Raw genomic sequence first — 22,748 nt, forward strand, 5'->3', positions numbered from 1 at the left:
ACATAATGAGTTTCCATGTATGAAAAGTGAGTTGTTATATGGAAAACAGCAACCCAGAAGTGAGTTCTAGGTACTAAGACTGGTTCAGTCATGCTAAGCTGGGTGTCATATAACTCAGGACAACAAATAGCTTCTTGGGGACTGAAACTTACAAAACACTTCTCTGAGCGAGTCATTGTCCCATCCCTAAGGTTGGTTTAATCTAATCCAGGCATCAAGAAGTCAACACATAAAAAGTTAACCTTGACGTTTTCAAAGAGCAAGGCAGGATGACAACAAAAGATGTCGAAAATGAACACATGACTAATGGAAAATGAATTCAATAAACAGGCAAAAATTTCCACAAGAACTGAACTGAGGTAGAAACCGCATCAGAAGGATTCGAAAAGGGAAGTTAATCTTTCTGGGCTAGAGTTTATCTCGAAATACAAGGTGTTAGACTAAATTGACTCTTGAGACCCCCTTCCGTATCTGAAATTCCGCAATCCTTTCTTATTTCAGTCTCTACGGCGAGGTTAACGCCAGGGATATCCCGCTACCGTCACCGGCCACAGAGGGACTCAGACAACAAGGTCTTCCCGCCAGCTGCCGTGGAGTGATTTCCACCGCAAACGGAGAGCGCTTTTCCTGCCTGACAATGAAAACTAACGCTCCATTCAGGTCGTTCATATTTGCAAACTACCAAGCAGCAACTAAACACATTATGTTAAAATAAGACACTGGGCCGATCATTTGAACTTGAAAGAAATGTACTACATTACTGCTATGTTATATAAATCACATGCTCCACTAATTTGTTAATTCAACCTGGCCCAACCGAGCACTCTCGCAAAAATTAAACTTTTACTCTTTATGGATAAGGCTACTCAGAGCTCTCAGATTTTCCACGGCATTTCTGATTTTGCACATTCCTGAAAGCAAGGTTTGACAGCCTTGCCACTGCTGAGGCTGGCTGATACCTGTTTGTAGTAGAGGGCTGTCCTGTGCACTGCAGAAGGTTGAGCAGCATCCCTGGCCTGTCCTCAGGCAAGGACAGTCAAAAATGTCTCCAAAACACTACCAAACGTCCCCTGGGTGGGAGGAGGCCAAATCAACCCTGGTTGAGAAGCACTGCCTTGAAGCAATTCATGATACACATAAATAAATAGACGTAATATTATTTCAATAGCAATGTAAGATTTCAATGTGGATTAAATGGCTTCTAAAAAATCTTTTACTAGACCATATAAACCAGTATCTATCTCAGAACATATTATCACTGTGGATGACCAAAGAAGCAAAATTATGGGTTTTTTTCCCCCTCAACTGTTATGAGTTTGTACTTTTAAAACCAAAAAAAAAAAAAAAAAAAAGTATGGATTCGATAACTCCCTAGAAACAAGCGTTAGAGATCATTCTTCATCCTCTCCATGCCAGGATTCTAAAGTAAACATCAGATTCTACAACCAGCAGCCAGAACAGCCAAGCACAAGGCAGAAGTTGGTCTCGGAAGGAGGCCAAAATGGACAACTCATGACCACTAGGTGTCACCCAACCCACCCGCATTCCGCCTCCGAGGACCACGGGGACACGCTGCCCAAGGACCATTTTGCCACCAGCAATTAAAACACACCCCACTCCCTAGAAGAAAACTAAGGCCAGGGAGAGAGGAAAGGTCTAATGGGAGTAGGTGCTCTCCTTATAAATGCTTTCAGCACGTGTCGAGGTTTTTTTATATGTCACTCTGCTTAATTTAGGGGTGGGCTGGAGAGGAATATTTTATAAGCAACAGTGGAACAGGATGAGTAAGCTCTTAAGGGAAACCTGAGAGACTGCGGGTTGCTGCCACTGGATTTATAATAACTGGTTTTAAACCTTGTTTCTTATCATAAAAAAGGTCATTTCTCATTTTTGTGATTATGAAAGCTGATTTCTTCTCTTTCTGTAGGTGTCAGTGTGACCACGAAGAAGCCACCTGCACAACCTATTTAGGTCAGAAGAAAAGGGCGAACTCTATCCACCCCGTAAACTGCATCCAAATGCCTCCTTCCTTCACAGAAGGATGCCAACGGGTGTCTTAACAGAAAGAAGCTGGGAAGCACAGACGGTTGCCAAGGTGACTTTAAAGAGACCCAGGCAGTCAACACCTGCGGCTGGGAGGCGCCGATCACCCAACATCAGCACCACCTGGACAGAAGTCCCTAAAGCAGGCTCAGTGGAAAGGCTCGCAAGGTCAGCTGGGGATCCCAGAGCCCGGAAGCCGGCCGGGAGTCCTCCGCCACGCAGAGCGCTCTGCAGCTGCTCCTTCTGCGCAAGATCTTGGCTCCACCTCTTCCGGCTCCCACCAAGCCCCCACCCCCGTGGAAGGAGCACACATCAAGGGAGAACCGGCTGTGCCCAGCTCCCACAGAGACTCAATCACACAGGAGGACCACAGAGTTCAGCCCGTGGGGCCCTAACCAAGCTAAATGCTAATCATGGCACAGAATCATTCACATTAAAGATCATTAACCAGGCGCCCGGACCCCTTGGCAGGAATGAGAGTTCACAAGCGGCAAAAATTCATTTAGATAAAGTTACAGCCTCTTGTTGCCAAACAATGACCCGGTTTGGGTCATTCCAGGAGAAGGGCACCGCAATAGCACGGGAGGGGCAGAGCCAAACGGGGGCGTCTCGGGAGGGAGCGGGGGCATCTCTTGCCTTTCTTCCACCACTGTCCTCCATCCAGAGCCGCAGCTAATTCTCTCGGGTTTACTTTCTGTTCTTCCTTACCCCTCATGAGGTGCAACTGTCCCCTCACATTCAAGGGAGAGGACAGGTGAGGAAGTATAAAAAGGTGAAGTCTGCGGGGTCTGTGTCAGTGATTTTCCATTTCTCCAGGGAAACATCTCCTTTTAAGGTGATGGGTTTGACTCTAGAGCTGCAAGTCCCACACCAAAAGGATGGCGGGTCCCTCTCCATTAGAGCGGCTGTGCTGCTGCTTCTGCATCCAGGGACCCAATGTCACTCTACTCTCAGGTACAGCAAGAAGTTACCATCAAACAAACAGGGTGAGAAGTTCAACTGCAGATTTCTGACAAGTGTTCCTTCTGACATGCCTCAAGCTACTGTACATGCTCCTTTTTCCTTTCATGACTCATAACAAGCAGCACCAGCTCCTCGCTCATCCTTGGTCTAAGGCAGCCCGAGTTTCTCATCGTTTATGGATAGACTCACCCTAAAAGAGCAACCACTCTCCTGGTTTTCCATTCCAGTATTACATAATGCAATTACATATTCGCCACAGAGCCTTATTTGTGACTGAAGTGTAAAAATGTATAACCACACTAGTTCCTGTTAGTGAGATTAACCTCAAATGGAAAGACAATAGGTTCCTGGAGATTCATTTCTTTTAATGACGTTAAACCCGAGTACTCTTTAACTCCGAGTCTAGAAAATGTAAGGGCTGCTTTTCTTTTCTCTTAAAGGGAACACAAGTTTCTAGGTCTGGAGGCTGAGGAACGTAGGGAAAAGACAATGAACAATGATCTAATCGGCCGTCAGGCACCTCATCTACAATTTTTTAAAGTTCATAACTGAGTATCTATCCATATAAGAGCAAAAGCATGTAATCTCTGAACACAAGTGAAAACTAAAGTTAGGAGTCATGTGACGTCCTCAAGCACTTCCTGTGAAGGTTATAAAACAAACAAGGAAGGTGATTGTATCCCAGGAGGTAAATCTAAACCAATAAAGAGGCGGACATGTGTCCTACCTCAACCTCTTGACTGCATTTGCTATGCTTTAAATTGAACTTGATACACAATGAAGTCTAAAAAAATGTTTTTAAATGTAAGATCTGTCCTCATTTCACCTGGGGTTTTGTACCAAATTTCCCAACTCTGCATGACAGATCCCTTGCACTGTGTTTATTTTCGACATTTCAGGAACACGGTGATGACAAATGCAGTAATTTATTCATAAAGGGGTGATGGGGGAGGGAGGCACCAGAGCAGTAGCTGTATAATAATTTTTCAGTGCACTGAAAAGAAAATAGGTTTCAAACAAGACACAGGTTAAACACAAATAATTTTTCACTGTCTATATTTTGATTTCTGAATCATGCAAAACAATGTTTAATGGACATGAGAGACAGAGAGAGAGAGAGAAAGAGTGAAAGAAACAGAGAAAGAGAGAGAGTGGGGAAGAGAAAAAGAGTGAAAGAAAAAGAAACAGAAAGAGAGAGAAAAAAGAAAGAAAAAGAGAAGGAAGGGATGGAGGGAGAGAGAGAGAAAGAGAAAGAGAGAGAGAGAGAGAGAGAGAGAGAGAGAGAAGGAGAAGGATCGAACAATTCCCCAAATCCTGGCACACTTAGATTAAAGCTAATGGATCTATTATAAGAGAACATTTTTCTTGATGTTAACCAAGGAAAACAGAATCCTTTGTGGCACTTACCAGATGCCAGGCAGGATGACCTCACTTTAAAGGGGAGAGGGATAGAGCGAAGCTGGTCTAGATGCAGCCGGCTGTCGGTTTCCCCTGACAACAGCAGCAGCGAGGAGGAATCCTGGACTCAGCCCGGTCCCCCTGTCGACAGGTGATCAACAGCCTGGAGCAGGAGGTGCCGCGTCCCAGGGAGGGGCGAGGGGACGGCTCTGCGGCAGTTACCGCCCAGGTAGGGCCCTGCTGAGAGCCGCCCACCCCAGACGCCCCAGAGCTGTACCGGTCGGTGCCCGTGCCGTGCTGCAGCCGGTCTGGTCTGGGAGCTGCCGCCGCCGCCGCCTCGCTCAAATGGGCAGCAGCTTCAGATGCGGGGGAGATGGAAGCGGCTCATCCGAGGCAGCAGAACTAGAGACTAGAGGGGGAACTTTGCGGGTTCAAGCAATGCCAGAAACAATTCAAACCGCACCCCACAACACTGTCGCCGCAGCAAAACAGGAACGTTATCAGCCAACTCACAGGTGACCCTGGAACCTTTGGAACCCCAAGGCATACAGAATTGTCCCTTCCTGAAAATTAATGGCATCTCCTCCCCGCCCCAAATGTTCATGCTAGTGTTGAAAGGAAGGGCATTCCAGGAGAGAAGAAACCGCTCTGGACGCTACTGTTTAAATAATTGCTTCAGTGTCATTATAGATACGGAATGAGCATATATTTTCATCAGACGGAACTAACTTTGGATTCCACCTCCACCACCTTACTAGCTGGGGAACACTGGGCAAGTTCCTGGCCTAACGCACCTCTGGCTTCCTCATCGATAGAAACGGAGCCTTGAAACGTCCTTCCTGGACTGTGGTATCAGTGAGATCCCGGGCGGAAAGGATCCTTCCTGGATCTGTGACGTATCTGATCAGCCCTCAGCAGCAGGGGTTCTAAAAGGCTGTCCTAAATCAACCACAGACACCCCGTCACCTTCCCTCCGTTGAAAAATTGATCCAACGCATGGCCAACAGCAAATGATGTTTCTCCTACTATTTTAAACCGACGTCTCCAATAAGTTAGGGGGGCCAATTTAAAAATCACTTTTGCATACAACAGTCAAAGATAGGTCATATAGGCCCCCCAGCCCCAATCCTGCCGGGGACACCAAGTTGCAGCCCACATTACAGCAGGTTTCTGTCCCCAGTTCCCTCTAACTTCCCACTTCAAGGCCAAGAGCAGGCCCACGTTTGAGAGCAGAGTATTTAGGAAAAGAATAGGCTCTTAATTGAGCCCAGAGGTCTTTTTTTCTTTAATGTTCCCTTTAAAAAGGCAATTATTTATCAAAATGGAATCCCCACTCTTTAATCTGAGCGACAGACAGGGGCAGGAGCACCTGTTCAAGGCTATGCTTTCAGAGATCTTGCGGGAGGGGGAGTGCAGAGCCCCGCTGGGCCAAAGAGCCGCCATCACCCTCTGGTGGTGGCTCCTACACACTGCAGCTGTGAGACCCACGCGTCCCCAGTCCATTCTCCCCAAGAGGCAGTCCATCTGAATCCCAGCTGCTTTGGCCGCTCTAGGACAACCTTTGTTCTTGCCAACCCGAATCATCTTTCCAGACTTCCTCATTCACTACCACCTCATTCCCGCATCCAACACCCAGTGATTCAGATGGAAAAAAGAGAAGCAAAACACCAGTGTGTCCCCAAAACGTAACAGCCAAGAGCCAATCCTCCTGAAAAATTAGGAGGAAGGTACCTCTACTACCAAGTGAACAGAACAGTTGAAGATCCAGGACGTCTCAAAGAAGAGACAGCCCTGACCAGTGAGCAAGACGTGGGTGGGTTCCGGGAAGAGGATCTCTGCAGCTGGAGGACAGAATATGCTGGAAATCAGGTCACAAACAAAGAGCTACCAAGCTGGTGACACTGCCATGAAATGCTCTTAACCACTTCACGTGTCCAAAACCTTCATCAATCTTGGGCAAATACATCTAAGTCCAGGGGGCCCTGAAGAGCAGCAACCAACCTTGGGAAGAATTTGCCAGAGGAAGTGAAGGTCGTGGAGAAAGAAGAAACGGGAAAATTCATAGGTAAGCGGTGTCACTGGGATACGCTCTACAGCGCTGCTAGCGATTTCTAAGCCAGTACTGAGGGAGAAGACAGCACACATGGGTTTTACAGGCAGCTGTGAAAAGGCCTGAGTGACCGGCTGTACCACAGCTGGCAAATCTTTCTCCATGTAGTAGCAGCATCTGCTTGGCATATAAGAGAAGAAGATGCCTCTTTCAGGAACAAAAGAACATACGAAATATCAGGACTTTATCCTACATAAAACATCCTGCCTTTTTCACCCATATTACCCCAAGATGATATTTGCAACAACTATAAAATTAAGTATCTGTTTGCTATTTAGTTCAGTTTTACTCTAGACTCATTCAAGAGGTACATTTTACTTTTTAAAGCGGTAAATTTTAGTACATTCTGTCTTTCCATCAGATGTACACTTTCGTATGTGAAATGGCTCATACATGAAATAGCTTGTATCAAAAAATACGGGCCACACAGGAGCGCTCCACCCCCTCTACCCCATACACTGGCCTTGCTCTCTTCTTAGGTCCTTTACTTTAAAAACCTCTGCAAACAACTCAAGCACACCGCCAAGGCCACACAGGCTGGTATGTCGTCCTGGAACATGACAATATCCGACTTGGACGCCAATTCCTTGAAACAATCAGATATTAGGCAAGCAGGCAGAAAGACAACTCTATACACTAAAGGATCTCCCTTGCCCTGACCCCCAATCTAGAAATCTGAGGCCCACGTTCAAAGGCCAGGCTGAGCTCACATTAGTAAATGATGGTAAGTTTCTGGAGGTCCAAGCTGCTGTGTTCTGCTGCCAGCACAGCACCTTTCAGCACGAAGAGACGGTGGCAGAACTCCAGTGAAAGACAGATACAGGCACCTGTGGGCTGCATCCCCACAAATCAATTGAGCAGAAAGCACTGATGTTTGCATTGGGCTAGGCAGGGGACAAAGGACCCAGGTGGACACTTCAAAGCCCATCAAGGCAGCCTAGAAAAAAAAAAAAAAAAAAAAAAAAGACAGCACAGCGGGTGGGCAACTGTCAGAGGACTAACCAGAATCACGAAACTAAACTGGGGGAGTCAGGAGACCTGAGAATCAGCCCTAGTGATGCTACCAACGACCTTCTCTGCTCTAGTTAAGGCAACTCAACACCTTAACCTTTCCCAAGTCGGCAAGCCTCTCACGGGAAAGTCATCAAGGAACGTGCCTGCCACTCTCCCCTCTTGGTACTAAATCAACGGTGCACCTGACACACACTCAGCAGTGTTGAGAATCGGGGGTCACCTGTGATCCTGGACCATTCCTTTAATCTTAGTGTCAAAATGCTTGTATGTAAGGAACACCTTCTCATCCTGCAGTTACATGAGTCAGGCTCATGTACATACATTGCAGCCCAGGTCTGAAAAGCCAAGTCAGCGGTTCACTGAGCAAGAATTTTTCAAGCTCCTACCCTGTGCCGAGTACCGTGTTGGCTCTGGGGTTTCCAGGGTGGAAGGGCTTCTTGGAGACGGCCTCTCACTGCCCATCCAGGTCTTATTTTTCTGAAATAAATGTCACCTGTGCACAGCTTTTACCACTGCTTACGCACCAAGCTCAAGCTTCATGTAATTGTTTTGTAATGAGCTTCCTGCACCAGTAAAATTTTAAGCTGCTGCAGAGCAAGGCCAATGTCTTCTTCAGTAATTTACCAATTACTTTGGAGCCAGCCTTCTTGGAGACAGCCTTGGCCCAGGCAACTTAACTGCAAAACCTCAATAAACACAGAATTAGCTTCTGAGTTCTGAAATCCCAGGCACCATCGCCAGGCCCATGGGTTCAGAGCTTCACTTACTCTAACACCATTCTGAACAAGCTTCATTATTTAACTTCCCAAGACAATGAAGCCTCTAATCTGCAGTAAAGTATGATAAACAGCACCGTTGTCTCTCCTGCAAAATCCCATACACAACAGAAAAGAAAAAAAACTGCTCATTGATACAAATGGCAATTAAAAATCTCAGCCATTATAATTATCAATAATCCATTCAGAAATCCATCTGCCAATTCAAGCTCACTGCTTTAATCCTCTTGAAGGTAGAAGAAGATGGATTTAACGATGGGGGTAAAAGGTCGACTATGAGTTTAAACCACAGGTTCTCACTCAGGTAAAGAGGCAATTTTCTAAAAGTGAAATAAACTTTCCCAATTTTTATGACAGCTATATTGATTCTTTTTTTTTTTTTTTTTTGCGGTATGCGGGCCTCTCACTGTTGTGGCCTCTCCCGTTGCGGGGCACAGGCTCCGGACGCGCAGGCCTAGCGGCCATGGCTCACGGGCTTAGTCGCTCCGCGGCATGTGGGACCTTCCCGGACCAGGGCACGAACCCGTGTCTCCTGCATCGGCAGGCGGACTCTCAACCACTGCGCCACCAGGGAAGCCCTATATTGATTCTTTACAGAAAAATTACACACACACACACACACACACACACACAAAGGAACAAAATAAACACCCAGGAATCCCACTCTCTGAACACTATTAATAGATATTTTATATTTTAGATCTTCTATATTTCTCTGTATGTGTAGAGCTTATGTGTAAGATCTCTTACAAAAGAGATGGAATCAAATGATACAAACCAATCCAACTTGCTTTTCCACTCAATGTTATAAAATGTTTCCATATTAGTAAATATTTCCAGGCAACATCACTTTTAATGGCTTCATACTATTCCATTTTAGACATTTACCATAATTAATTTAGGTTGCTTTAACTCTTTCGTTATGATAAACAATGCTTCATCCTTATAGCTAAACCTTTGGATATATAAGAGGATATATATAAACATACATTCTTCGACTCTATAAGGATATAATAAATTCTTCAGTATTCTCTCAGGGTGCATTTCCTTTCAAGTATGTGAGCTAGATCATCAGGCCCACGCATTTTTCTTTCTCTATATTTGATAACATTAATATATTTATAGAAGAAAATTTAGGAAATGAAAAAAGCAAAAATAACCGATAATCTTAACCACCTTGATATGGTGTTGGGATTTTGTTATGCACCCTTTCCAGTGTTTTCTATGTCTATATGTATATCCTTTTTAAAAACAATTAAAAAAAAATTTTTTTGCCTAAAGGAACACTCAGTTTGGTTTTACTGAAGTTTTGATTTTTTTAGAGAGAATTCCATATAAAATATTCAATTCGTCTACTTTAAATTTAGTAACATGAATCATAAAGTTTGTATTCAATAGGAAATACAAAAGATATTGAGTTCTCCTGTACGGCCCCCTATGGAGACAGGGAAGAAGGAAGCAAGGACGGGGGAAAAGGTGGAAAAAACGGAAGAAAAGGCAAAAAGAGGAGAGAGGATGTAAAACTGCCGCCACCACTGCCCCTGGGTTTCGGGCTTCACTCTGAATCATCACTGCCTTGAAAGTCACACGGTGACCTTCATGTAAAGAAAAAAGCCAAAACCCCTGGCCAAGGAGGAAATCTCCCCAGGCTGATGAGAATGCGGTCAAGATTCCCCCCTCAACACCTTAATCCTGTTTTGTAAACAGTTCATCACTGAACTCCACTAAAAAATAATGCACAACCTAAAAGTTGAGAATTATGTTTTATTCGGTGGACTTTGCTGAAGACACAAGCCCGAGGGGCAGCCTCTCACGTAGCTCTGCGGGGCTGCTCCGAAGAGGTAAGCGGGAAGCTGGAATATATATAAGAGTTTTTGCAACAAAAACCACAGAGGACATCCAAAGATTACAGTGAATTAAAGAAAAAAGTTAATGAATTTAACTTGAGACGTTTACGTACGGGAAGATACAAGAGTCTGGACTCACTGAAATCATTCCTTTGACAGGAACCTTAACTATCTAGGGCCGGTACCCTGCTTTTCTCCATCTTGAATCCCCTCAGGGTGCACAGTCAGGGCAGCAGCCGTGGCCCAGGGCTTGATGTTCACAACATCCTTTGTCTACTGACACGCCAGGCAACAGTCTTTCAGCTCATAACCATCGGATGGACCTGTCCTGAACTTGGACAGCCCACCGAAGAGCCCAAAGCTCAAACCAGTCTCACTGAACAGGTTAAATACAGCTGGAGCTGATGAAGACAGACCAACTCATACTCATTTTAACTCAAGGTTCATTGTTTTGAAGTAGCTTCCTTCCCCACAGTTGTATTATTTCAACTGCTCTGATGTAAAGTTCATCACCTGTGGTTTCGGTTTTGGTCAGGATGAAGAAAGAAGAGATATACCCCAGAGCATTCCAGGGCTTTGGGGTTCAGATGGGGAACTAGCCAGAGGTGCTGAACTTTGAAAGACAAAAGATTCCCTTGCCTTTCAAACAGCAGGCTTAGCAGATAGAAAGGTAGCAGAAATCCACCGTGGGCTTGATGTACAGTCTAAAAATAGGCAGGCAGAATGGTTTCTGTCCACGACAATTTTAAAGATTCCCAGGAGGTATCGGGTGTTGAGTAAATATCAGGTGAGGATAAAGGCTCTCTGAGCCGCTGGGGGTGTACAAAGCCCTGGTCCGGTTTCTTCTGCCTGGCGCCCTGGACAGCCGAAAGAAAAGTCTTTTTTTCCCAGCCCTGCTGCATAACAAAGGAGCCTGGGAGGGAAGGTCAGGGTTCGGTTTCTGATACTGGAGAGCAGTTCAGAGAAAGAACTAACACCCTGCTTCTGTCTTGCCACACAGACCGACTGGAAGAATATTAGGCTGTGCAACCATTTTCATTAGAAAGACAATGAATGAATGAACCCGCTTGCAAGAGTAACACGTCCAGATTACTTGTGAAGAGAGACCGTCTTCTCCTCAGTACAGGTCTAACTGTGCCTTTACTCAATTTCCACCATTCAAAAGTAGGTGTGAGAGGATGGTAGGCTTGTGCACACACCTGCCCAGGAGTGTGATGCCATTTGGAAGTTCAAGAGCAGAGACTGTGGGACTTGAGTGACACAGACCTGGAGAGGGCCCTGGGGCTGGACGTTATGCCTGCTGCGGTCACTGGAATACAGACCGGGCAGGAGGCACCGTCAGGAGGCCCAAGCCCCCATCCTGCCTCTACCTGCAATTCCAGGCCAACTGAATATCTCCAGTGAGTCCTGACACCAATAAATTTCTGGAGCTCCTCTGAGGTACAGCCAGGCTGAAGAACCCCTGGTTCTAAGGTCTCTTTCAGCTCTGAACTTCTATACGTGTATTTTGACTTACATCTCTTTTTCCCCAGTAGGTGAGTGAAGCCCTGTCTGAAGAGAGGAGCAAATGATACTCATCGGATGTAGGTCCTGGCCTTGACTGGACCACACAGCCTCTGTGAGCGTCCACCTACGGCAAGTATTAAGTACAACGTTCGCACGTCATGAAGCTCATTCAGCTTAAATCCTAATCATGTCGTTTTCTAAATGTCCGCTTTATTCCTCTTCTGGTTTACAGTGACAACTAAAAAAATGTCGCTTGCCATCTGGTCCTCCAGGAATGAAGTCACTAGCCTCTGCCATCCCGGACCTTGACACACCCTGAAAGGAGCTCAGGACGGGACACTCTGGGCTCTGGGATATCTGGCCGAACAGGCGTTTAGATAGATATTTTCAGGAGAAAACTGTATGAACCCAATTTCTTGCATCTTCTCATACCCAGAAAAGCACTAAAATCATTAATGGGGACACCTGCTCCTCGTGACCAGCAGTCACCTTCTACCCAGATGTGGGCTTGGCTGCATGAACCCCCTTCACCAAAATCACATACATACGGACACCCCCCCCTTGCCTCTTCAGAACAGTCACTCAGGCCTATCTGAGCAGCTATCTCCAAGACTGTAGTCCTCAGTAAGTGCCCCCCAAAAACTGAAACTCACAGCTCTCATGTTGTGTGGTTTTTTTTTTTTCAATTGACAACAAGAACCCCAAGAAAAAACTTTTTCCCTTCCTAACGCTTCCCCCAGTCCTCACCCCGTGTCTGATTTTCCATCCAGAAGCTGCACTTCTCTCCCTGTTTCCTGTCCACCACCCGCCAAAGTGGTTGAGTAACTTTTCCAGGAATGAGAGCAGGAACATAATGCCCAGAAGTGGACAAACCGTGAGGACGTCGCAAAGTTCCTCCGGGTTCCCCAGGCCCATCTGCAGCCACCTCACGTGAAACTGACAACGGCTGACCAGCGAAGGCCGCCAGCCACACACAGAGCGAAGGGAGTTTTTTCTAGAACCCTCCACAGCACTGGGCACTAGGCCCAGTCCTTCCTGCCTGTGACAGTCCTGTCCACTGTCTGATGCTTAAATTCTTTCCAAGTACCTATTACTTAGCTCAGATGCTACTTTCTTGCATAAAGACAGGCCTGACCGTGTGAACAAGAGTTTTCTGCCTGGAAGCAGAGAACAAGGGGTCTGAGCCCTTTGCCACATGAAGACCATCAGGGACCTTCATCCTTGGCTCGTGGCAAAGACCAGTGGTTCCCAGCTCACTCCAATCCCCGGGGGCTGTACACACCGATGCCCAGGCCTCCCCTCAGACCAGCTGAATCAGACCGTCTGGGAGCCAGGGCAGGGCGCCCCAGGTGCTACACAGGCAGTGAGAATGAGAACAGAGTCCGTGCAAACCCGGCTGGAACCCAGCTCTGCCACTTCCCTGCTTCAGGCAAGTTGCTTAACCTTTCTGATCCTCGAGTTTTCTCATCTGGAAACCGCAAAGAATAGTTTCTACCTCCTAAGTTTGACGTGATGATGACGATTTAATTATAATGCATAAACCCACAATGTCTCAAAGTACAGTACGTCGCGGACTCTGTTGCTTCATCTGTACATGATAACAAGGGACAGAGAGACCTCCTAGGAACACGAGGAGGAAATGAAGACAGGAGGGGGTGTGACTCACTGGGCTGGATTTTTTCCTTAATATAAAGGAGTGATTTACTCCACAACAGGTCACTTTAAAGAACATGCCACTCAACAGCTCACAGGTCGGGGGTGACCCAATAAAAGGCAAGTCCTAAACTTTGCCGGGGCCACCCTCTCTCTGCTGTGAATGTGAGCCCAGAGCTGCCATCAAAGAGAGAAAACCTTGCTGAGAATAAAACCAGCAAAAAAAAAAAAGGGAGGGTGGGAGAGCACAGCTGAAGCTGATGCTGGAACACAGGAATCAGCTGTTTTTTAACAGACACTTCAGTTATTTCGAATCTTTTCTGATTGTATCAACAAGGGAATGTGCATTCTCTTGTATCCTGATCACTTCACACATGTGCAAGTGTATCTTTTGGATAAACTGGCAGAACTAGGAGTGCTGGCTCTACGGCACTCGTCACTTTGATCAGCATTTCCAAATTGCTAGAGGTTGTACCCACTTCAACACCCTCCAGTAACAGGTCAAAGGGGAGCCATTTTCTCATATCAACAGACTGCAATTAAAAATTTTACTTTTTAACAACATGATAGCTGAAAAAGGTTTTTCATTAGAGCTTGAAATGCCATTTCTTTTATTGCAAGTGAAGTTAACTATCTCAATACATTTGTCACTGGTATCCCCTCTTCTCTCTCTATTTGTACTCTCTGATGATCATTTTTCAATTAGGTTATAGGTCTTTTTATTGGTTTGTAGGTCTTTTTTTTTTTTTTTTCCGGTATACGGGCCTCTCACTGTTGCGGCCTCTCCCGCTGCGGAGCACAGGCTCCGGACGCGCAGGCTCAGCGGCCATGGCTCACGGGCCCAGCCGCTCCGCGGCATGTGGGATCTTCCCGGACCGGGGCACGAACCCGCGTCCCCTGCATCGGCAGGCGGACTCTCAACCACTGCGCCACCAGGGAAGCCCGGTCATTTTATATTAAGAAAATTAGCTCTTTCTCTGCTCTTAGAAACTGGCAGTATTATCCCCAGTTAATCTTTCTTTAATCTTTCTGGCATATTTTTGGCCATGCATACTCTAGACATAATTCGGTCTGGTCGTTCATAGCTTCTCGAATTTTTTGTTGTCATTGACATGAAACCACTTTGAGCCTCTTCTGAAAAAAAAAAAAAAATCCTAAGATTTGTGGATACTGTTAGCTTTAAAGCATGTATTATGGGAAACGGATCATTCCTTTTGAAATCTGGTCCCAGCAACTCTTCCTAACTCCAAGGCCCAGAGTGGAAACTTCCAGGGAAGTGAGTCACATTTGGGCCACAGACTTGAGTAACCTCACCCCAGGCTCCTCTCACAACAGGCCTCCCATCACTCCTGCGGCACCAGCACGAACCTGTCTGTGCTCCTTGCTGAGCTGCACACCCGTACTGCCCTCTAACACAGGTGCCTTGAGACCAAGGACCATCATTAATTAGCATCACTGATTAGCGACCGCTACTCAGGGCTGATTTTCTGTTGCGGGAGATGGGTGAGCAGTGCTTAAAAAAGGGACACCTTCTTGGACCCAAAAAACCAGACTCTGAAAAACACTTCTGGAAGACACGTGCAAATCCTTGAGAGAAACTTTAAAGATTGACCCTGCTCCTCTAGAAAACTGTGAGCCACCGTCCCACACGCCCCGCAAGGCCTCCGAGATGGTGCGGGCAGCGCAGCATCCCCAGCGAGGCCTCAGCTCCACATTCAAAACCACCCAAGAGGCTGCTGGCTGGGAATCAAGAGCGAGGAAGCCCTGTGAGAGGGAAAACCACACCGGACCTCAGAACCTTCTCCCACGAGAGGCAACTCTACAACAGGACAGGTCCTCAGAGACGGTGACACGAAGGCCAGGCACACCTACACCCCAGCTAAAAGTCCAGCAGTCTACTAGCAACATCCTCAATCCTGAAGGCCGCAAAACATAAGCCTCCTTCCCTTCGGTTGTGGTTTCTTCTTTTATAACTCTCGTATAACTCATTGTTTTTTTCTATACATGAACTTGGAACTCCTTTGACATCCAAAGTTGAAATGACTAAAACAGATGGTGGAAAGGGAAGAGGATAGATCAAACTTTTTTTTTTTAAAGGAAGTTTTTAGGTTAAAAAAGGTTTTTGCAAACTCAAGAGTGAGCCAAAGTAAAACTTAGGTCATTGACATTTGAAGAAGCAAGCTTAAATAATACCCACAAGGGCAAAAAAAATAGTCAGCTGTAGCTAACAGGCCCATGAGTGCAGTGTAGAGCTTTAAAGGGAATACTCAACTCACTCAGCTAAAAAGGATGCCCCAGAAAGAGCGCTCAGCAAGGAGGGGCCACAGCGGGGTGAGAAGCTGTGGCTCAGGGTTCAGGTGATGGCGTTCATCCTACCTAGAGAGCTTGCTGGAGGATGGCGCCGCCGGGGACTCCCAGCTAAGGATTCACCAAGTCCTAACGTAAGCACACCTGTCTGGGCGAGTGTTCACACCAAGGGTGAAGCAGGCCTAACAGGCAACCTCCAACTGGAGCATCATTTATAGCCAGTAGCAACCAGGTTACCAGGAATAAGAGTCCTCCAGCCAGGACTCCCAGTGGCAAGGGGTCCAGGGGTGGAGGTGGGGAGGTGGGGGCATCTTTCACGATGGCTTCCTCTGCAGTTGGCCAAAGACTTCGATGATGAAAGGGAGTGTGGAATTTAAGCTCTGAGCGGGCAGGGACCCTAAGTTCTCCTCCTACCCAGTGCCTTTCATAGTACGTGGAACATTGGAGGCACTCCAAAAAAATACCTAAAAACTCAAGGTACAAACTATAAGAGTCCGGCTACAACAACAGTAAGGGTCACTGCTGTCACTTCCGGCCAAGGGAACGAGGAGGCCATTTCCAAGCCAAGTCCTGGCTGCTCGGGACCTGAAGAGATGGTGCCCTGCCCTTCAACTGACCGGCTCCGCAGCATTCTCTGACTCTACTTGGCTAAGACAGAGATACTGAGGATGACCCGGAAATATTCCCACAGTGTACTGGGGAGTTAAAAACAAGTTAATAGGACTGTAACATTGTGACTCTCATGCCCTCCCTCCCCCATCACACACCCCACGGTGGGGGGACAGGGAGGCTATGCTCAAAGAGTCAAAGGGTAAGCCTGGGGCAGAAGGCAGAGAGGGGCTTTTAATTTCCTCTCTTACGTGTCTACTGAGATTTCCACAATACATACACACCGTTTTCTACACCACTTCAATATGTAAATTTGAAAGTAAACCAAAGCACCCCCCCTCATTTGCCTTTCTCGTTATCAAACTGGAAAACTATTTATCACGTGCTGCCCATTAGCACTGCGGGATTTCTTTTTCGGAAAAAAAAAAAAAAAAAAAAAGATGGAACAGAATTGATCCATCTCTCTCCCCTGGACTGCCACACTTTTCTTTAATCTGTACATTCTTATGATTTCCACCCAACTTTAGGCCCTGCTTACAGGATTTACAAGCCTCTCAGGCACGGCGACGTTTATTTTGCCATCCACGCTGTTAGGAGGGACACTCTACTTAGTCCACTCCACAAAGAAAGCCTCCGATTCACCACAAATGCCCAGGAAGATAAAATGAAGCCAGAGGGAGGCAAAAGGCGGGGAAAGCTGACTGAGGTTGTGACCCATGGTGACCAAAAAACGTCTCCTGTGATAACAGTTAACACCCCCTGGACGGCTGAACCTCTCTCTGCAGCCCGTGGAGCTCGCATCACATCCCTCACGCTTCTCGACCCCAAAGTAGTACCATTCCACTGAAGCAGCATCTTCTCCTCAGCTGAGATGATTCTAGGATTTTTCGTTGTTGTTGTTGATTCACCTCTTTGCTTTGGAGGCTGGCTTTTTTCGGGGGCGGGGGGTGTCACACAATAGACCTTGTATTTGTCTCATGTCTCAGCACTCACGAGCTGTCACATGAGAACATTATCTCATGAGAGCCCTCCTGACAGCCCTAATAAATCCGAATGTCTTCAACTGGAAAGAAATTAAACTATTTTAACACCATCGCAGACTGACACACACTTTTTCCTCCCTAGTACCTCCCCACTTTTTCTGTCCCACCAAAAGCCCTCATGGCGTTTTGTCAGTATTTTGCAGACATGGAGAAATGGCAAAGGGAGAAAAGAACATTATTGCAAAATAAGTAGAGAAATGACCCGTGCTGTTTTCCTCTGGGGGTGTCTGAGCCACTCCCTGCTGTTTAAATAAGCCCTTGACTGTAACCTACCCACTCAGGCAGGCTGCCCGTGAAGACTCATGACCCCTTCCCCTGCTCCCAAGAGAATTTTATCCAAAAAACCCCAAGCATACCTGAGAGAAAATTAGCCAGTCTTGCATTTAAAACAATTTAAGTTGCTGCTGCTATTGTTCTTTGAGGGTCACTGTCACCAATCTGAAAAGCACTGCTGTCTACATGCATCTTTAAAAATTTAGCTACACAGAAGAGATGACTAGAGAAAAATGTTAAAACCTCTCTAGTCTTCCTGAGTCTGTTTCTCACGTCATGGATTGCTTTCATTAACTTCTCTGTAGTGCTAAAAACTCCCACAACCTCAGAGAGAACCATATTAAAGGATATTTTGTTTGTTTGTTTGTTTGTTTTCTTATTTTTTGCGGTATGCGGGCCTCTCACTGTTGTGGCCTCTCCCGTTGCGGAGCACAGGCTCCGGACGCGCAGGCCCAGCGGCCATGGCTCACGGGCTCAGCCGCTCCGCGGCATGTGGGATCCTCCCGGACCAGGGCACGAACCCGTGTCTCCTGCATCGGCAGGCGGATTCTCAACCACTGCGCCACCAGGGAAGCCCTAAAGGATATTTTTTGATTTCCAAAGCCAAATACAATTATTTTTGAGACCATCCATACCTGTTTCCCATATTAGCGTGGATATAGCTAACTCTTTATAATATTTTTCTATATTAAGAATATCAGTCTGGAAGTTCCTTTCATAAAGAAAACAAAATGTGTTTTGAAGCTCTGATCCATTAAAATGTGAAACTAAAAATGCATTGAATTCATTTTGTCTTTGGGCCCATACTGGACCCTCATTTGAAGAATTTCATTTCTTCCCAATATTAGTAAATTATTCCTTTGTAGTTCGTGGCATTTTATTTTGATGATTCTACAGTTTAGGAAATTATTTGGCAGGGGAAGGGAAGGGAAAAGGGGGGAAATAAAGTTTGAATGCTATGTACTGTCTACTTTAAAACCCAACTGTGGAAAAAGTATGGGATGCTTAAAGTAAAATTATTCATGCCTTTGTATAAGTGTCACTACTTGAGAATGATTTAAATACCTGCCAAAACAAACAAGATTTGAATTATTTTAAAAATTAAAAAAGAACTCCAAAGAATTATTAGATTTGAATACCATTTTAAGAGTTCAGAAGAAAAATGCACCTGATGATCTGGCCACCAGAGGGAGCTATAATTCCCCCATACACCTGAGTGGACCCTTAACACAAGAAAGAGCCCTTCAGAAGCCTTGATGGTTAGGGATGCTTCACAATTTCTCTCCTCCAGTGAACTTTACATCGACAGAGGGGTTAAGGGTGAGGCACTCCTTAAAGTTAAAGGCAATTGTGGTAACTTCAAAGTAGGAAGGAGCTAAAAGTAATGTGGTATGTGCTGGTAGAGACTTTGTATATTATTAAAATGTATAACCTGAGTATTGCAAAGAATGAGGGGCTTAACAATACATACAGAACAAAAAAATAAAAAATTATGAGATGAGAGGGTAAGGAAAATAGGGGCATGTACAAATCACTGGGAGGGTACAAAAGCAGGAAAAATAAATTCAGCCTAGTGGCAGGGAGGGCTCTGAGAACCAACGAGGCCATGAGAAATGCGCATGCGCCATAGTTTGCCACGTGTGAGGCCGTGAGGAATGCGCATGCGCCATAGTTTGCCAGGTGTGTTAAAAGGGGTGGGAGTGGCGACGGCCGTCAGGGACTTGGTGCCCGGCGTGGGACCACAGCGGGGTGCGGAGATGACGGTCTAGCAAAGTCCCAACACCGTGCAGTGTGACCACTGTGCACAGTGATGTGCAAACGAAGCCGAGGCCGCACACCTGGGCAAGGTGGGCACAGAGACAGGGAAAGCTGCCTGCGGGAGATCTCACTGGGGGTCGTTGTGAAAGAGGTGACTGTGCAAAAGGGGAGACGGTGGTCGTCCTGGGGGCCAGCAAAGGCACGGACTGAGCACGGTTGCTGGGGGAGGCCGAGGCCAACGGCTGCCCAGGAGGGCGGTGGAGTCGGGGCTAAGGAGCCAGGACCTTGATGCAGCGCAACAAGCGGCTGCTGGAGGGTCGGCCAGGAGCGGGACAGAGGTGAAGGTGTGAACCGCGCTCAGTAAGCCCTCGGCACAAACACGGAGACCAGGCAAAGCTGGATGGATGAGACAGCCAAGGACAACTCCCGGGTCCCTAACCTGGACGCCCAGACAGATGGCGGAGTCCCCAGCTGAGAAAGATTAATCCAGAGAAAGAACAAATATTTTGACATTTCAGGCCAAGAAACTGGTTTTGTTGTTGTTTTTGCAAACAAAAGAGCCTGACTGAGGTATATGGTCACTCAAATCTCATTTCTAGCACATGATGGTTCGACTACATACTTAATAACAGAGAGGAAATGAAATCACACTGCAGGGAGCCAGTAACCCATTTTGGAAGAAAGGAATTTGCATGTTTTCTTCTGCTGTCCAAACTGCAGATAACATTGAAAATCACTTCAACAAAATTAAAGCCACTGTGTGCAATGAACTCCCAAGAGTTTACAAGTGAGAGTGAGAGAGAGAGGCTATATAACCAACACTATCATTTTCTCACTAGCAAAAAGAAAAAGAAACTGTGATAAAGTTATGATTCATCCATTTTGATTTCGCAACCAGTTGCCCTCAAACTTGAAACACAGTATTTCTTTCAACTGCTTCTCTACCTTCCAATCTTGAATGCCTAATTTTGAGCATCTAAAAATAGCAGAGACTTTGAAACAATAATCAGTTCTTCAAAAGGGGAAGCACAACAATATACCTATAACAACCAAAGACAGACCTGGAAACAAACGTTGCAGTTTATTTATGCCCCATCCCTCTCCGCAAGCCAGAAGGAATGTTAGCACATACCCATTGGGGCAAAGCATACTCTGTATCACTTGTGTTGATATTATACAGTAGGAATGCCAGTTCTTTTAATAATTTACTGAGGAGTTACACATTGCAGATTCCTTATTAAACATTACTGGCAGTAAGGTCATAAGTTTAAGAGATATTCGGTAGAGAAAAGAGGCAATATTTTCATGGCCACACCCTAAGGTTAAACGATGTGTCTGCATCTGCTGGGATGCATATAAATTCAACTTTATTTCTTACTCGTGTAGTTATATACAAAGCACTGAGAAATTATTTTCTCTAAGACAAAAACATTTTACAGTTGTATTCATTTGCAGACTTTAAAATCCACAGTGCCTATGTAAAACGTTTCATAAGCTGTATAGTAAGCATGCAGCCCTTGGAGAGCAAAGGAAAAAAATTAAAAGCTGGGGCTTCCCTGGTGGCGCAGTGGTTGAGAATCCGCCTGCCGATGCAGGAGACGCGGGTTCGTGCCCCGGTCCGGGAAGATCCCACATGCCGCGGAGCGGCTGGGCCCGTGAGCCATGGCCGCTGAGCCTGCTCATCTGGAGCCTGTGCTCCGCAATGGGAGAGGCCACAACAGTGAGAGGCCCGCCTAGCACAAAAAAAAAAAAAAAAAAAAAAAATTAAAAGCTACTGCTGCATCTAGGAACCCTACTCCCTCATGCCCAAAAAGTCAATACTGGCTAAATTCCTCTCTGTTACTGACCAACCAACAGCTCAATGAAATAGTTTAATCTGGAAATCATGACCAAATAATACTGGCACCCCCAGTTCTAAATACATATGTTATAGAGAATCAATAGCTTATACTCTCAGGGGTGGGCAAACTATGGCCCACAGGCCACTGGTACATAGCCAAGCCCATTCATTTAGATACTGTCCTGGCTGCTTTAGTACTATCTTGAGAGACTGTAAGTCCTGCAAAGCCTCAACTATTTACTCTCTGGCCCTTTACAGAAGTTTGCTGGCCCCGATTCAGACTGCCTACAGCAGCACTTAGAAAAGGTTGTCTTTACCACTGAAGAACCTGCCAGCTTGGTTCAACTTCTAAGGTAGTCTTAAAAACTTAATTTTCCAGGTTCCTGCCCTAAATATAAACATTAAATAGAAATAATTTTATGAATGTTTCTTAGAAGATGCAATAATCCAACATATGAGATTTGGATCTGAAAAATAGTATTTTGGGGTTCCAGAGAGATACATCCAAAATGGATTCTTTTTTTTTTTTTAATTGGGGTATAGTTGTTGTTTTACGATGTTGTGTTAGTTTCTACTGTTCAGCGAAGTGGAGTTCCCTGTACTGTACAGCAGGTTCTTATTAGTTATCCATTTTATACATATTAGTGTCTATATAGTGTCAGTGCCAATCTCCCAGTTCATCCGCCCTCCGCTTCCCCCCCCCCCGGGTGTCCATACATTTGTTCTCCACATCTGTGTGTCTATTTCTGCTTTGCAAACCAAAATGGACTGTGGAGTGTGCATTTTGAAAAGCATTTCTTTCAGGTATAACAATTTTTTCACCTTCAATGATGCCATTTTTGTCAGCGCAGGTGCACGGTGAGTCCACCCTCAAGGCCTCCTCCAGGCTTTACCACTGAGAATGAGCTGGAGAGCCAGCCCTCACCTAAAACACTGGGGAACCGTTAACAGAGAGGAATGTCTCCCTTATTCCTTTGGTGATGAAACTATAGCAGTGCACCCTCCGCCGTCCGAACGTCAGACCTTTCTCCATGCAATACCTACTGGCTGTGCTCCTGAAGGCTGGGTTGTTAGCTCCATTTCTGTCAAATAAATATTGTCTTCATTGTCTTACACATTCCAAAATGCTTTCACTTCTGACTCATCTCAAGTTGGCAACATTCCCTTCCTTATAACACTTTAGCTCCTTACATCGTTTCCCATCACCGAAAGGGGGAACTTCTGGGACACAAATATAGAATAAACTTTAGGATCAAGCAAGAGTCGGGCTATCGGGGTGAGCTGGGGGGACACAGGCAGCTGAGGAATGAAAGAGAGGAGGGAAGGAAGGAGGAGAGGGAGGCGGCCTGGCCGGGGTTGGGTGGGTAGGCGGGGCAAGAGGCAGAGGAAGGGTGCTGGGGCCCCGGGACACAGCGATGCCAGCAGAGGGTCCCAGCTCACCTCTCCCCAGAGGTATCCTCAGACTTCCAACCCCACTGGTACCCTCTGTAATTAATTATGTTAGTGGATTAAAATACTGCCCACGGCTCTTCAGCTGCTTTTTAATTTTTCCATTTTCTCAGGCTCCACTGTGCCCAGATGAACAAAATTTATCAAGCATCTGCTACG

General features: G+C 46.0%; 1 protein-coding gene across 7 annotated transcripts in view; it reads right to left on the reverse strand.

The window, feature by feature from the left end:
• NEDD4L (NEDD4 like E3 ubiquitin protein ligase) overlaps nt 1–22,748 on the reverse strand; it is a 345,052-nt gene that overhangs the window by 203,979 nt on the left and 118,325 nt on the right. The window contains exon 1 of one of the 7 annotated variants that reach the window (XM_067015218.1): nt 4,414–5,258. The exons of 4 other annotated variants lie outside the window; for them this stretch is intronic. The gene's annotated coding sequence lies outside the window, so the exon portion shown is untranslated. Of the gene's footprint in view, nt 1–2,679; nt 2,703–4,413; nt 5,259–22,748 lie in introns of those variants that run through there. 2 more of the 7 variants (XM_067015216.1, XM_067015221.1) reach the window with 2 other exon arrangements.

The sequence above is a fragment of the Kogia breviceps genome, chromosome 15, assembly GCF_026419965.1.
Source record: "Kogia breviceps isolate mKogBre1 chromosome 15, mKogBre1 haplotype 1, whole genome shotgun sequence".
In the NCBI taxonomy this organism is placed as follows: domain Eukaryota; kingdom Metazoa; phylum Chordata; class Mammalia; order Artiodactyla; family Physeteridae; genus Kogia; species Kogia breviceps.